We start from the raw sequence: 15,789 nt of genomic DNA, 5'->3' as shown, positions 1-15,789 counted from the left end.
TGGACACGTCCAATCGTCCAAAACACTTCCAGTCATCTTACTGTCGTCAATTCAACCCTACTATATCCGTAAGCTTGCTCATATGAGCTAAATATCATGTTTGTGACATGTCAAAACACCTCAGGGCCTTATAATGAGTAATGGAGTGTTTTCATTAACTAAAAGCCTGTAAAAGAGGTAGTGGGAGAGATGGGGGAGAACGAGTGAGTGAGAGAGAGAAAGAGAGTGACCATATAAAGAGAGATCTTAGATGTTTGGGGCCGGGGCCGGAGCGACCGAGTCCTGAATTTCAATGGCGCCACTCTTTCAGCACCTCCATTCAGGTCGTGGCGAGGCACTCTGGTCGTGCTTCGGCAGCGCGCGCGGCAGAAGTCACCCCATAATCCCCCGTTCAAAATATACAGGCAGAGCCGTCAGCCACACTTGACCTTAGCCAACTCCCCAATTCAATGGTAAAAGAACACTGACCTAAAGAGGAACTAAAGACAAATAACTAGCTGTACACAGCATTGAACACAATATAGTATTTATTTCCCCACTAGGCAAGTGCAACGCTATATGCCATTTGAACATAAAACATTGGACATGTACCCAGGTACTGTAGCTATATGTGGACTACAATGGCAACAATATGTTCTTTACAGAGGCAGATTCCTGGAAGGCTCCATTGGCAGAGCTGGCTGTAACAAAGCCATTGGTTTGGGCTGAAAGGTCTCTATAAATCTCAGACTGTCAGTGTACCTGGATGAGATCATTCAAATGGGCTCCACACCAGACAGGGGCCTCTCGTTTCCAAAGAGGGAAAGGGAGAGAAGGAGCGCGAGAGAGAGAGGGAATGAGAGAAAGATGTAGGGTAGAGCGAGAAAGGGAGGGAGAAAAGAGATGTATACAGCCCGGGGCTTTTCCTCCCTAATCCCACCCTTATTTGCTGGGGTGTCAAGCCTGGAAGGACCCCATTTGAGACAGACAGCCGAGAGGTTGAGAAGGCGCCCCGATCGTCTTTGCAAGGAATTTATTAAGCTACAATGAAACTGTTGCCCCTCCCCCCCCCCTCCTCCTCTCACTCCTCTTATTGGGCATCCCTCCCCTCCTTGGCTAAACAAAAGCCTGCATCTGCCTTGCACTTCAGTCGAGGAGGAAGGCAGACGGAGCGAGTTAAAATGAGTCGAAAAACAAAAGTTCTGTTCTTTTCTTTTTTAGGGGTTCCAAAGCTAGCAACTCTCAGAACACTGGAGAAAGAGCCCAATCGTCCGGTAAATAGGGGTGCTCTTTTCTACTCAACTGCTTAAGCTTCTACCATTTGGCCTCTCCTCTGGCTGGAGGTGTGTGTGTGTGTGTGTGTGTGTGTGTGTGTGTGTGTGTGTGTGTGTGTGTGTGTGTGTGTGTGTGTGTGTGTGTGTGTGTGTGTGTGTGTGTGTGTGTGTGTGTGTGTGTGTGTGTGTGTGTGTGTGCGCGCGCGCGTGGTAAGAACAGAAAGAGGATCATCAAAATGTAAAGAGATAGAGATAGCGAGATAGAAAACCATTGAAATTTCTGTTCCAACTTCTTTATCTATTTATTTTAACTTGGCCGCAAAACATGCATTCTTGTGCATTTCTGGGAGAGTGGTTAAATATATCTCCCTAACAATGTTCTATGGGAACAAAGTAAACTATGGTTTGACTTTCTCGCGAACAGTCTTTGGACCTAGAAAGGCGACACACAAATAAACAAACCAACTATTTTGCTGCCTAAACATTAACCAGTACTTAAGGCCAAATTGAAGTACGGAATGGAATGCTCTCACAGCCATCCGAGCACCTAAAAAAACCTGTCCACCTCACATCAAATAAAATTCCATGTAATGAAAAATGGAGAGTAGGAATGGAACGAGGCTGGTTCATAAATGATTTGGCAAGGAGTGCCGGGCGGAAGACTATGATCAATGGGACATGTCTGAGGGGAAAGGCTAAAGTGGGTGAGCAGGCGGGAGTACATCATTGGAGGCACTCCATCATCAAAGCCTGGCAGCCAGACCAGGCAGCCAGGTCAGGCCCACAGGAGGAGACCGCTGATGGAATTAGCAACTCATTAGCATCGCGGTCCAGCTTCCGTCAGCGCCGCGCCCGTCGGAGAGAGGGAGAGGTGAGAGATGGAGGGACAGAGAGAGTGAGAGAGAGGGAGGGGGGCTGCAGTGACTATTACAGAGACGGACAGTGAGAGAGAGGGAGCATGGTTGGAAAGGCAGAGAGGTACAAAGTGGGGTGAAAAGTGTCTGAGAGGGATAGAGCAAAACAAATAACTGAAAGAGGCAGAGAGAAGGAGGAAGGGAGGGAGGGAGGGAGGGAGGGGGGAAGAGAGAGAGATGGAAAGAGAACGAGTGACAGTGATAAGGCAGAGACATCTAAAAGGGAGAGCGAGTGAGGACAGAGATGGAGAGAAAGAAAGCGAAGGAGAGGGGGAAGTGACAGAGATGGAAAGAGGGAGTAGAGGGAGGGAGATTAAAAAAAGGAGGGAGAGACAGGGGGAGACAGATTAAGGTGGAGGACGACATCGTTGGTCTGTGGCGGCCTGTGGATGACTAAATATGGTGTGGTCCACACACATCTCTGCTCGGCCTGCCGGGAGATTCTTCCAGCGGTCTGGTGCTGTCAAGCACGTCTGGCAGATGAGACGCAGGTTAAACAGAGGAGGAACAGTGCCATTGCCGCTCTAATTCCACCTCAACAGTTCCCCCTGAAAAGAACACTCACTAGCTAGCTAGGCTCTATCACAACCGGCAGTGATTGGGAGTCCCATAGGGCAGCGCACAATTGGCCCAGTTTTGTCCGGGATAGGGTTTGGCCGGGGTAGGCCGTCATTGTAAATAAGAATTTGTTCTTAACTGACTTGCCTAGTTCAATAAAGGTTAAATAAAAAAATAAAAAAATAGCAACTCTGTGTTAGCTTTTCAAAACATAAGCTAACAGTAAAAGCATACACTACAGCTAACAACTCAAGCTAACCGCTAGTCTAGCTCTAGTCTAGCTCTGAACAAGACTGTGTCCTTGGTATGTAAACGTTACTGACCGACATTGTTCAACTTGCTTGTTCTCTGTAGAATTTTGACTAGTGTGTGTGCCAATTCCACAAACTTCTCAGCCGAGACGCCAGCGGAGAGACATAGGCTGACTTCTCCGAAACACTCGGTTAAGTTTGAGCTTCAGCAAGAAATGATCTGCTGCTCTCAGCATTGACAGAGCTTTTCCACAAGCCACAAGTTCTTCTCGACAGGGGCAGACACTGTATCTAATTAAATGTGGTTGAAGTAGCAACAGCAGTGTGAATGTTTGTGAGGAGTAGGGAATACCACACAGAAACGCTTTGCTATTTGACTCTAACTACGGCTAACTACCAACGAGAGGCTACTTCTTACAAGTGGAGCGCTCCGCATGTCATGTACTAGGCTTACAGGTTCAATTGAAATCTAATCGCCTAAACACACAAACCTGCTTAAAAAAAAACGACAGTATTTCCACCCACTTGGCTAAAGTGCCTAGTCATTCAGTAAGGACTGAAATGGCCAGTGCTTGCAATCTAACACTGCTCGCGACAAGATGCTTTACTGCTTCCAAGTCCCGAGAGGTTAACCAATTTATTTCCCCAGGTTGATATATGGCTTTATGTGCATAGAATACATGACAAGTTATCAGCCGCTTGCTGATTCTGGTTCTGCAAGGTCCTGCAATGTCACAAGGAATATCAGGGTGTTTATGTGATTGGAACTGATCCAATAGGTTTTTGCCTAAGAGGTTCAATCAACAATAAGGAGGGGGGGGGGGTAGGAGAGAGAGGAATAGGGTGGTCCTGGCTGCGAAATTCCGGGGAGCGTTTTTTCAGCTTTCCCGTCACCAGGAGATCATCCCATGTTGAGTTGTGTCTCTTTCAAGCGCAGCTCCTCTGTCAGAGTTCACGGATTAGGAAAACAGGAGGTGCTGAGAGGCTTTATTTGGCTTGGGCGTGGGGGACCGGGGGGAGGGAGAACTAGAGGGGTGCAGGGGGAGAGGGACAGCTGATCCACCTCGTAGCCCAGTCAGGGACTCCCATGCTGGGGCAGTGTGCTGGGGGGGTGGCCCTCTCACCACGAGGCTGAATGGATCTCCTTGGGGCTCCTCCACTCAGATGACCCTGGGAGGAGGCTAGGCCGGGTGCCCCAATGTCTGTCTGTCACTGGGCCCAGTGTACAGTAATCCCTGATTGGCCTGTTAGCAGCTGTGGCAACCGTGGAGGACTTTTTAAATGTGAACAAGAGGGCACTACTGTACACTGTCTATTAGAGTCCAGTCATAACTATGGGAGATGCAGCGTATGCATTTAAATGGGTGGGCTTGATTGACTGAGCAAATCCCCTACACACACACACACACACACACACACACACACACACACACACACACACACACACACACACACACACACACACACACACACACACACACACACACACACACACACACACACACACACACACACACACACACACACACACACACACACACACAGGGTAAATACACATGATTGACAGTCCACTGGCAATAGGGTATTAGTGGCACAAACCAAATCCGATGATGGAACAAGTGAACAAGAGAGCAGGAGAGGAACAACGGCAAGAAGGGGTCAATTCTCATAGCTGAGGGTGTCATTAGCAGGGGGGTCACTGACAAATTTGGAAAAGTCTCACACCTGCTCTGAAGTAGAAGAGAAAGAGAGAGAGAAAACGAACAAATTTGAAAATGTATGCACTAACTACTGTAAGTCGCTCTGGATAAGAGCATCTGCTAAATGACAAAACTGTAAAGGGAGGGAACCTCCCCCATAGAGTCCAGCGCTGGGGGACTATCTCTGACACAAAGAGACACACAGTGTGCCACAGAAGGTGGTTTTCAGGGGCAGAGAGCAGTTTCTCTCTTTCCCTCTCCATTCTAAGAGAGCGAGAACGCCCAGGAGAGGAATGCAGCCGCTGCGGCCCAGCCTACTCTCCAGTAGTTATTAAAACAGAACCTGATCCAGAACTACTAAGAGTAGAGGAGAGGAGGCAGGTCAGGCTACTTCTCATAGATCCAGACAGGAAGCTGTACTAAGCTCGGGGGTTCTCTGCGTTACACTCCACTACAAAGGGAGGCAAAAAATGCTGATATTAGGGGTATTTTCTGTTCATTCTGTGAATTTGGTGTTTTTGGTCTGTGAGTAAGAGTCTGTGGCATGGAAAGGGAGGGATGTGAGACTGCAAACATGGCGCAAGGTCGACTCATGGGTGAAACAGTGTCAGAAAAAGGTTCATTTGTTCACATCAAGACGGACAGACAAGGAAAGTACTGTACTAACACTTGCTTAGGGACAACGAACTCCAACAAATACACTAGCAAACATCAGGTAAATAGAAACAACATACACAAACACCCAGCCAAACGAGAGGAAGCCTTAAGATGCCCATATGAAAAGATCTAGGATCCGCATTCCCTTACCAATCCTAGCCTTCACCATTAGGGGGAACAATGCATCACTGACCTTAAATCAACCTGACGTGGGGATGAGGTTGACCCTATTTGCTGATCTACCTAATTTACTCTGATGTAATGTGCGGTAGCCTATAGAGTGGCCTAACTGACTCTGTGATGTCGTGGTTCAGTACCATGGAGAGATCCCGAGAGGAGGTTTTAGGTCTCGAGTCCCTGACATCATACATGACTCACTGCTCTGGGTACAAGTACCTTATCACTGATCTAGGATCAGTTTACAGCCACCCAATCATAACGCATACCATAAAGGGGGGTGTTAGACTTAGAGGACACAAACCTGACCTTTCACCCTGCTACTAACAGACTCACACACACTAGGTTTAGAATGGCTTCCTCCTTTGAGCTTACTGAGTTTGGAGAAGAGATAGTGTGTGTGTGTGTGTGTGTGTGTGTGTGTGTGTGTGTGTGTGTGTGTGTGTGTGTGTGTGTGTGTGTGTGTGTGTGTGTGTGTGTGTGTGTGTGTGTGTGTGTGTGTGTGTGTGTGTGTGTGTGTGTGTGTGTGTGTGTGTGTGTGTGGGGGGGTCAAAGAACAAGAGAATGATAGAACAACTGTAACCAGAGAGAGAGAGAGAGAGAAACCAAGAGAGCCCGAGAAAGAGAGAGATATAATGTAATACTGCCTTTCCAAACACTACATTGTTGCCATCCTATAATAGGCCTACAAATCCCCCCACCCCATCTTGGTTTGAAGACATGGAGATTTTAACTGTGCAGTCTGGGAAAGAATAAGGGCTTGAGCTCATCCCTGAGTTTCATAGAACACATACCTTTCATATGAAACATGTTTTATACGGGAATCAGGGAGAAATATACCTTGGCTAATGAGGAGATAGAGGCTTGTTCATTTCATAATGTGCTGGCGGTTTGGCCTTCGCCAAAAGCATTTATAGCCTGTGTCAAGCTGTGATCCGCTTTTAAAAAAAAGAAATATATTTCCCCCTACATGTGTTCTCAAGATGGGACTGATGACACCCACTGCTGTGTGAGACGTCAGAGAAAAGACAGGAGACTTCCCGTCCGGATCTTCTAAATGAAGATCTCACAATATGGAGACATCAGTGACAACTCCATGTGTAAGGCCTACAGGCCTATTCCAACATACTGGGTCCGGATGACTGGATTTAAGTGAGGATTGGGGAACCACCTTAGATGTCTTTCATACATGGCTTTTCATGGACGCTATGAGGAGTTTTCGATTTCCCATGGGGGGGGGGGCGTAACCACGGTACGATCGGACGTGGTGGTCAGAAGTGCCAGGTGAGCTGTTCCTGGATCAGAGGGAGTGGGAAGTGGTTTGTAGAGGGGGGGTTGAGGTGTGTGCTTCAAAGCACTTTGATGGTTGGCTCTGCGGTAGGCAGGCTTGCGGTTTCTCCCCGAGCCCTCCAACAGGAAAAAAGCTTTTTCCATTGTACAAGAGACTTCCCCACAGCCAGAGCTAGCTGGGCCACTTTGAACTGATGGGGGGGATACCACAAATAATTTTATTAAGTGTTCAAAATGCTCTTACCGCTCACATACATACGCACGCACACACACCACACACATACACACACACACTCACACAAACGCTCTCATTCACACATAGGCACGGGCATGCACACCACACACACTCAGACAAACACATGCGCTCTCATTCACACACACAGAGCCCCATACATTATCAGGGGTGCCAGGGTTTTTGAAGGCAGGGGCTGAATCATCAGACAACCCACCCTTCCCCTTATCCCTCTCTCTCCACCTCTCTCCTTCTACTCCTCCCATTATCTCCCTCCCTTTCCACACAGAGCTCAATGGTGATGTCCATTTTCCAGGCTGGAGCAGGGTAATGGTACACTGCACAGCGGTGAGTTATGGCCGGGAGGGGAGGGAAAAGAGAGGGAGAGAGGGAGAGAGGCCCTCCCGGTCCACCGAGCTGGTCTGCTCCTTCATGTTGCCATGGCAGCCCCCCGGGGGCCAGAGGAAAAGAGAAGATAGCCAGGCTCTGTTTATGACAGTCACCTGCTATTTTACTGGCCCTGTTTCGCTGTGTCCCCCTAACCCCCTGTGCCCACATGCTGACTGGCTGTCATTGAGATGAGTTGGAGCTGGGGCTATGGGGCGAACACATGTGGTTGTTGTACCTTTGGGAAGGCCAGACATGCGGTGCCTGTCGACAGCGAGTGAGTCGACAACAACTCACCCCAGACCAAAGGAAGTATTGGATTCCTTCAGATAGAACTAAGACACCTGCATGCGTACACTAATGGCATTTTCTTTATTGATAATTGAGATTAAACAAGAGTTCAACTTTAAAATGATTTAGATAGCAGGGTGGTCAAAACACCCTGAGCACAAACACACACGCACAGACCTCACACACCCTTCTGCATCTGGAGGAAATGTGTGCTGCTGACACATGCAGACTTGGCAGGGAGCGGCGAGCGGTGGGATGGAGCTTCGGAATCTCGGCCCGGGATCATCCCACGGGAAGGGGCGCGTGAGGCGTCACACTGACGAATGACGAGCAGCAGTTTAACAGGGGCGTCCGGCTTGCACCGACACCGACACACACTTATAAAAGACAGAAGAGACAGTGTTTTGTCTTCCCTCCCACCTCCAATATAAAAGGTGGAAGGGAGATGTGGTGTGGTTGGGTGCTAAGGATGGTCACTCATCACACTGCCAGCAGTCTATCTATCTATCTATCTATCTATCTATCTATCTATCTATCTATCTATCTATCTATCTATCTATCTATCTATCTATCTATCTATCTATCCCCACACTCCATCTCCCTAGTAAGGAGTTACATTTCTGTGTGCAGAGTGTCAACAGTTACAACTGAGGAAGAGCAGAGGTAGGCCCATTCTGATTCCTTGTGAAAAACCACTCTTGAAGGCCTATGCCAAACCATTAGACACAGCATAAAAATGATGCAGTAGATTTGGGGGAAAGAGAACTACATGGGCATTCCCCTTTTGGTGCTAAAGCCAAATATGATGAATAGGTTCAGATATGAATCAGATGAATCTGCGATACTCGGGCTCACTAGCTGTTCTTCCATAAAGGGTCAAAGTTGAGCCAAATGTGTGGACTTAGCTTAACACTCCAATCAGCTTGTTTCGTTTGTTAAGGATGACAAATGTTGATATCTGCAAACCAACAGCTGTCTCAGGCCCACCAAAAGAAGAAGAAAAAGCGTGGGGGAAAAGAACCAGCAGCATTCCTTCCCCCCTTCAAGCTGTTCAAACCAGAGAAGAAAAATATATTGGATGTGTTGACTTTACTCGTTCAGGTGGACGGAGCCAAGAGTCCCAAGGAATCCTGCCTTGAAAAGCACAGAGAAAATGATCTGCTTACGTTACAACACACACACACACACACACACACACACACACACACACACACACACACACACACACACACACACACACACACACACACACACACACACACACACACACACACACACACACACACACACACACACACACACACACACACACACACACACACACACACACACACACACACACACACACACACACACACACACACACACACACACACCCACCCACCACCACCACCAGAAGGAGTTTATAAACCTGCTGGAGTGAGTTCCTGTGGATTAGTTTACACACCCGTGTGCCTGAGCCCTGGTGACTCCTGGCTCAACCTTTGACTGTGTGTTATTGATGGATCATAACATGATGCAATTAAATGACTATGATTAATTAACAAAAACAAGTACGGACATTCCTATATGAATAACAGTGCCGTTGTTGCATTTGACCAGACAATCCTGCTCATAAGGTTGCCACATTCCACAGTTAAAACCACATCAACGTTTTCTTTATCTGAGTGAACAACTTAAGGGTGTATCAACAACACCATCTTTCTGGATGGCTTCCAGCAATTTGCCAGAAGAATGAGGATAAGTGGGTCAAGTGGCTGACACTCTTTAATCTCTAATAGGGCCATACCTTAGCTCAATCGAAGCATTTAAGATAAGGAATCTATTGCAGTTGTGGTGTAACTCTTTCTCCCCGCAGCTTGTCTGCTTTTTACTGCTAGTCTGTAATATGTAGCCTATACTCTATAGGATGTGAGTGTTGGGAAAAAGACGGGCCTCCTAATTATAATTGCAAGGTGAATAGTTTCATAGGACTCATGCTCAGTGCCATATCAGCAAAATCAGGCTTGCCAAGACAAGAAAACTTGCCAATCATTTTTGTCAAGATTTTTTTTTCAAACTTGTATTCATATAAAATAATCACATAGAAAATATTTAGTTCTGACTTGTATCTCTCAACAATGCTATCCTTCAATTAATTTAATTACTGGTGGGGTTTAAACTTGCTGGTATCAGCATTGGTTAATCGGAATCCTTGTGATGTCCCTAAACTCTAACCCTAACCTTAATTTACCCGTACCCTAATTTTAACCATAATCCGTACCTAACCTTAACCTTAACCATTTCAAATGTCAACGACAATGGGGTATGGAAGTCCCAAGGATCCCAAGTAGCATGTTCCTATAAGCTTCAAGACAGAAAATATAACTTCCTAATCTTCCATTCTCGTGTTTTTCTATACGAATGCGGTGACGTCAAAGTAAAGGGAAAATATTAAAATTGACAAACGCATTGGGAGATTTGGCATAAGGTGTCCGCTATATTCGAAAGCGGGATACGAGGAGTGCTGCTTGGTTTGGCATCTGTATTTAGCCTAGATTGGACTGATATTAAAACACATGGACTCTACATCTACTCGTTCTTTCATTGGACCCACCGGGCAGCTGTAAACTAAGGAAAGTTCACACCGCACGCTAGATCTCGCTCACCGCGCTCTTTGATCGCCCACCTGTCCGCCTTGCCTCTCCATTTCAGTGCGCCCAGAGGTTTCCTACAAAAACGACTAACCGTAATATTACTACACTATACTTGTATTACCATAAACAATACTAATAAGTATTCATCTGAACAAATTATAGGGTGGATATTGCCCCATCATTTCAAGCGTGACATAATAACGCCTACCTTAACTTTTTCTCCTACAAAATAATAACTATAAACCGAATTGCAATAATTAAATAATGTGAATTGAATTCATAAGGAGCAAACATTTATTAAAGATATTAATTAGACAACTGCGTAATTAACAGTGCTTTACGCATAGTGGATCAGCCTTATAATATATCAGAAGAAATACAAAATCCCACAGTGAAATACATTTGATAAAACTTCATGAATGTGAACTAAATAATGGAGCATATGAAGACAGACAAACATAGGCTACTGGAAATGTATGAAATTGACTTCGTAAACTCACGTGTTAAATGCGTAAAATGGACATCAAACTTGCCCAAGAGCGGTGTATTGGCGATTCTTAAAACGACAACACAGTCCAACGTTTCAGGTCCAAAACAATCAAAAATAAATGTGCATCTGTCAGAAGAAAATCTTCTTCCCAAACGCAATGGACAAGTCCCGTCTGCTCAGTCTCGAGCGTTTCGAGGACGGTACATTATACAAAGCTGTTTAGAAACAGAGGCACGTTCAGTATTCTCCAAAAGCGACAGATATCATGAGCAAGGCAAGGGGGACACAGTACAGAGGTGAGACACTGCACTCGCCCGCTCCGTCCAGTACAAGTGAAAAGAGACCAATACATCCATAGGTTGAAAAGCAAGCGACGGATAGGCTACTCCCCATTAAAATCAATTCCAGATTTTCTTAACCTTGCGCGCAAGAGCGTCTTGGATCACAGTCGCGACCGCAGAGAGAGAGAAAGAGAGAGAGAGTGTGAGAGAGAGAGAGAGAGAGAGAGAGAGAGAGAGAGAGAGAGAGAGAGAGAGAGAGAGAGAGAGAGAGAGAGAGAGAGAGAGAGAGAGAGAGAGAGAGAGAGAGAGGGAGAGAGAGAGAGAGAGATTTGAATTAATGAGCAATGTGCATATTTGCCTCACAATAATGTGGAGTAAATAACTTAAGTATAAAAAATACACTAACTATATCAACCTTTGTAAGTGTTGTCAAACGAAGAGCTATAACTGAACAAACCAGCGCGTATCATTTGACAACCATTATTGGCCTATACCTCCGTTGCTATAATGCTTGTGTTACCGTGAGCGTGCTAAAATGAATGCCCGATGCTTGGTGTTTTCGCTGGCAACCATATGGCGGTCGTAATGAGAACACAAAACATTGAACTTGTTGAAACTCAGTTGAGGGGGCTCGAGGGCTCGCAGAAACTAGAGGCAGATGCGATTGTTATAACGTATTAATTATAATAATAGCCAGAACCAGCTTGGTCATATTAGTGGACGCCAACGCTCCAAAACAGCCACATATAGGACATGCATATTATGACAGACAAGGGGGCACCTAATTAAATAAACGGGTATTATATTTTGCTTGCAGCGCCGGTCTTTGGTTGAGGATCCAAGAACAGGCCTATTGTGAGGACGTTTAGAGATTGGAGGTATTTTCTGCAGATCTATGCGTTCTCATTTTCAGAGGGGTCCCTTCAGGCCCACAGTGTCCCTCATGCGCCACTATGGCGAGGGGCAAGAATAACAGCATTGCATCAATAAAGACCCCCCTCATTCATAATTCCTCGTGGTTAATTTGTTAGTAGGCCATAGATTATGTGGCATATGCTTTGTCAGCGTGAGTAGGCTAAACGTTCATTATGTCACTGTGCGTTTGTGCATAAAAACCGAGTTGGTAAACGGAGAATATTTGCGCAATTAATTTAACAACTCTCGACGGGACTATCATGTTTAGTTTATATTCTAAACCTTTCATTTACAGTGTACGCATATTCGGTCCGGTGTGTTATTGCAGGTGTAGCAATGAATAATTACACACACCGTTATTTCGTGCCCCTGCACCCCATGCGTTCTTTCAAATCCTTCGTGCCTCCTGACTCCATTGTAAGCTGATCAACATTCTTAGTGTATTTACTGCACCATCCACTGGGGGTAACAGCACCAGGCTATACAACAACTGATTCATTTGTTCTTTTGGAAATTTTTGAACCAAAACAATGGATCTTTTAATATTCTCTAATATGGTTCTTAGCCCTAAAAAATCTTACATTATAAAGTTTGAGCATGATTTACAGAGAGAGTGCAGTGTGTGTGTGTGTGTGTGTGTGTGTGTGTGTGTGTGTGTGTGTGTGTGTGTGTGTGTGTGTGTGTGTGTGTGTGTGTGTGTGTGTGTGTGTGTGTGTGTGTGTGTGTGTGTGTGTGTGTGTGTGTGTGTGTGTGTGTGTGTGTGTGTGTGTGTGTGTGTGTTTTCTCATCTGTCTGTTTGTCTTAGGTCTACTCTTGGACAGCTTCTCACACGATAAAAGAGATAGGCAACAGAAAATACTGACATTTAAAGTAGAGTACAGAGAGAGTTATTTTCATACTATTGACCTGAATGACAGAGAAAAATAGTCAACAGATAATAATGGAATAGTGTGCAGTGGACAGGTTTAGGGGGGTGGAGGAGAAGTAAATAACAAATACAGAGGGCAGCAAAAGTGTCTCTTCGTTCCTATTTTTCCAGGCTCTGTGCCTGAGTTTATCCCAGTCTCATCTTCCTCTCCTCCCCTACTTTCCTGAGTCCTATCTTCTCTTCTCGGTGTGAGAGGCTAATACACTCTATATACAAAACTATGTGGACACCCCTTCAAATGAGTGCATTTGGCTATTTCAGCCACCCTCATTGCTGACTTGTGTATAAAATCGAGCACACAGCCATGCAATCTCCATAGACAAATATTGGCAGAAGAATGGCCTTACTGAAGACCTCTGTGACTTTCAACATGGCACCGTCATAGAATGCCACCTTTCCAACAAGTTAGTTGGTCAAATGTCTGCCCTGCTAGAGCTGCCCTGGTCAACTGTAAGTGTTGTTATTGTGAAGTAGAAACATCTAGGAGCAACAACGTCTCAGCAGCGAAGTGGTAGGTCACACAAGCTCACAGAAAGGGACCGGCAAGTGCTGAAGCGCTTAAAAATGGTCTGTTATTGGATGCAACACTTACTACCGAGTTCCAAACTGCCTCTGGAAGCAACGTCAGCACAATAACTGTTTGTCAGGAGGTTCATGAAATGGGTTTCCATGGCCGAGCAGCCGCACACAAGCCTAAGATCACCATGCGCAATGCCAAGCGTTGGCTGGAATGGAGTAAAGCTCGCTGCCATTGGACTCTGGAGCAGTGGAAACGCGTTCTCTGGAGTGATGAATCACACTTCACCATCTGGCAGTCCAACGGATGAATCTGGGTTTGGCGGATGCCAGGAGAATGCTATCTGCCCGAATGTATAACGCCAACTGTAAAGTTTGATGGATGAGGAATAATGGTCTGGGGCTGTTTTTCATGGTTTGGGCTAGGCCCCTTAGTTCCAGTGAAGGAATATCTTAACACTAGAGCATACAATGACATTCTACATGATTTTGTGCTCAACTTTGAGGCCTTGAGGCCCTTTCCTGTTTCAGCATTACAGTGCTCCCATGCACAAAGTGAGGTCCATAGAGAAATGGTTTGTCGGGATGGTGTGGAAGAACTTGACTGGCCTGCACAGAGCCCTGACCTCAACCCCATCAAATACCTTTGGGTTGAAATGGAACGCTAACTTCGAGACAGGCCTAATTGCCCAACATAAGTGCCTGACCTCACTAATGCTCTTGTGACTGAATGGAAGAATGTCCCTCAACATCTAGTGGAAAGCCTTGTCAGATTTGTGAAGGCTGTTATAGGAGCAAAGGGGGGGACCAACTCCATATTATTGCCCATGATTTTGGAATGAGATGTTCGACGAGCAGGTGTCCACATACTTTTGGTTATGTAGTGTTAACAATAGGTGAACACATGAATAAACCCCCCTCTATTGTCTTATAACCAATTGCCATATAACGTGAAAGTATTTAAAATGGCATTTTCCTTTCCTCCCTTGTCAACCTTTTCTCATTCCTCTTCCTCTCCAGTATTGCTATTCATCTCCTCTTTTCAGAGCCTCCCTCGCCCTTCTTCTCCTTTTACTTTCCTTGCTTCCCTCTACCCTTCCTTCACATTATCCTCTCTTCTATGGCATCTCTCCCCTCAACCTTTTTGGCAGTTATATAATCGGAATATTTTCCCTATCATCAACGTCGAACAGGGTTAATACAGTTATGAATACATGTTCAACTTAAAGCTGTGTATTTGCTATATAGGACCCTTCATCTCTAAGTTTTATACATCCTTTGTTTTAAATACACAAGTCTGCAAAACCTCGATCAAGAAATAGACCCATCTACTATTTCCACTCACTAAGTTGTCATAATAATATTTTTCATTGCTGTGTATGTGTGAAGGCTTAGATTGCTTGGAAAGATTTACAATCTTATTGGATGGTGTTGTTGTCAAAATAATGTCATTTTTAATCTGCTTAGTTTGTTAATGATATCATTTGAAAGCATTTAACCCTGACCCATCAATCTGTAAACCTCAATCATTACCTTTTGATGGAACAGCAATTTGATTACATGGGTGATCATGCCAATTTAAACCAAGCAGTCATAAAAGGAATATGAAATTGACTACTAAACAGTGCTCCATGATGTAGTTTAGCCTACATGCATATAGTTTAGCCTGGTCTCCATGCAGTGACCATTTAACAAGTAGTAACATTTTAATACTGTAAATAGGCCTATGAACGATGCATGTACACAGCATGAAACATGCACCACTCAAACATCTCCATCCCACTGTAACTGTCCCATTTATCCTGGACAAAGGAACTAAACTAGACAGGCACTAATCTAGGTAGATTATCACTCTAATTACAAGTGGTGACAGATTAGGCTACATCAAAGGAAGAATGAAAGCAAGAGTAAGAACAGGCAACACACTCACTTGCTGTCACAGTGAATCCAAGCGGGGAGCGCTCTGCGGTCCTTTGTGTTGCTGCACTTGGATTACTGATTTTGTCTCAAAAACAAGCTCCAGGGATTTTTCCAAAGCTCCGTTCTACAGCGTTGGGTTCCCTGCGGCGGACACCTTTAAGAAAATGTCAGCCTCCGGCTTTTGCCTAGCTTCATTGTTGGCATCTCCGCTGTTGAGCGCAAGAGCCGAAGGTACCTTCCTCTGAGGGAATTTCCACACCTACATGTAAGTGGGTAGAGTGCGCCCTCTTCTGAACGCGCGTCGCACATGCAACTGTAGGCCATTCAAAACGCAACCGCTAATAGTCCCCTAAATGCAACTAAAATCGAACGCAAACTCAAAAGCAAAAAAAA

The 15,789-nt window shown here is 45.4% G+C and overlaps 1 protein-coding gene across 4 annotated transcripts in view; it reads right to left on the bottom strand.

Annotated features, from left to right (window-relative positions):
- Positions 1-15,561, bottom strand: part of ntn2 (netrin 2) — a 61,410-nt gene extending 45,849 nt beyond the window's left edge. For 3 of the 4 annotated variants that reach the window (XM_046369089.1, XM_046369092.1, XM_046369091.1), the window contains exon 1: positions 10,847-11,278. The gene's annotated coding sequence lies outside the window, so the exon portion shown is untranslated. Of the gene's footprint in view, positions 1-10,846; positions 11,279-15,406 lie in introns of those variants that run through there. The other variant, XM_046369090.1, reaches the window with a different exon arrangement.
- Positions 15,562-15,789: the final 228 nt, after the last annotated feature.

Source organism: Oncorhynchus gorbuscha, linkage group LG11, assembly GCF_021184085.1.
Source record: "Oncorhynchus gorbuscha isolate QuinsamMale2020 ecotype Even-year linkage group LG11, OgorEven_v1.0, whole genome shotgun sequence".
Taxonomy (NCBI): domain Eukaryota; kingdom Metazoa; phylum Chordata; class Actinopteri; order Salmoniformes; family Salmonidae; genus Oncorhynchus; species Oncorhynchus gorbuscha.
Note: the sequence above shows the minus strand (reverse complement) of the source record. Positions and strands in the feature narration are given on the sequence as shown.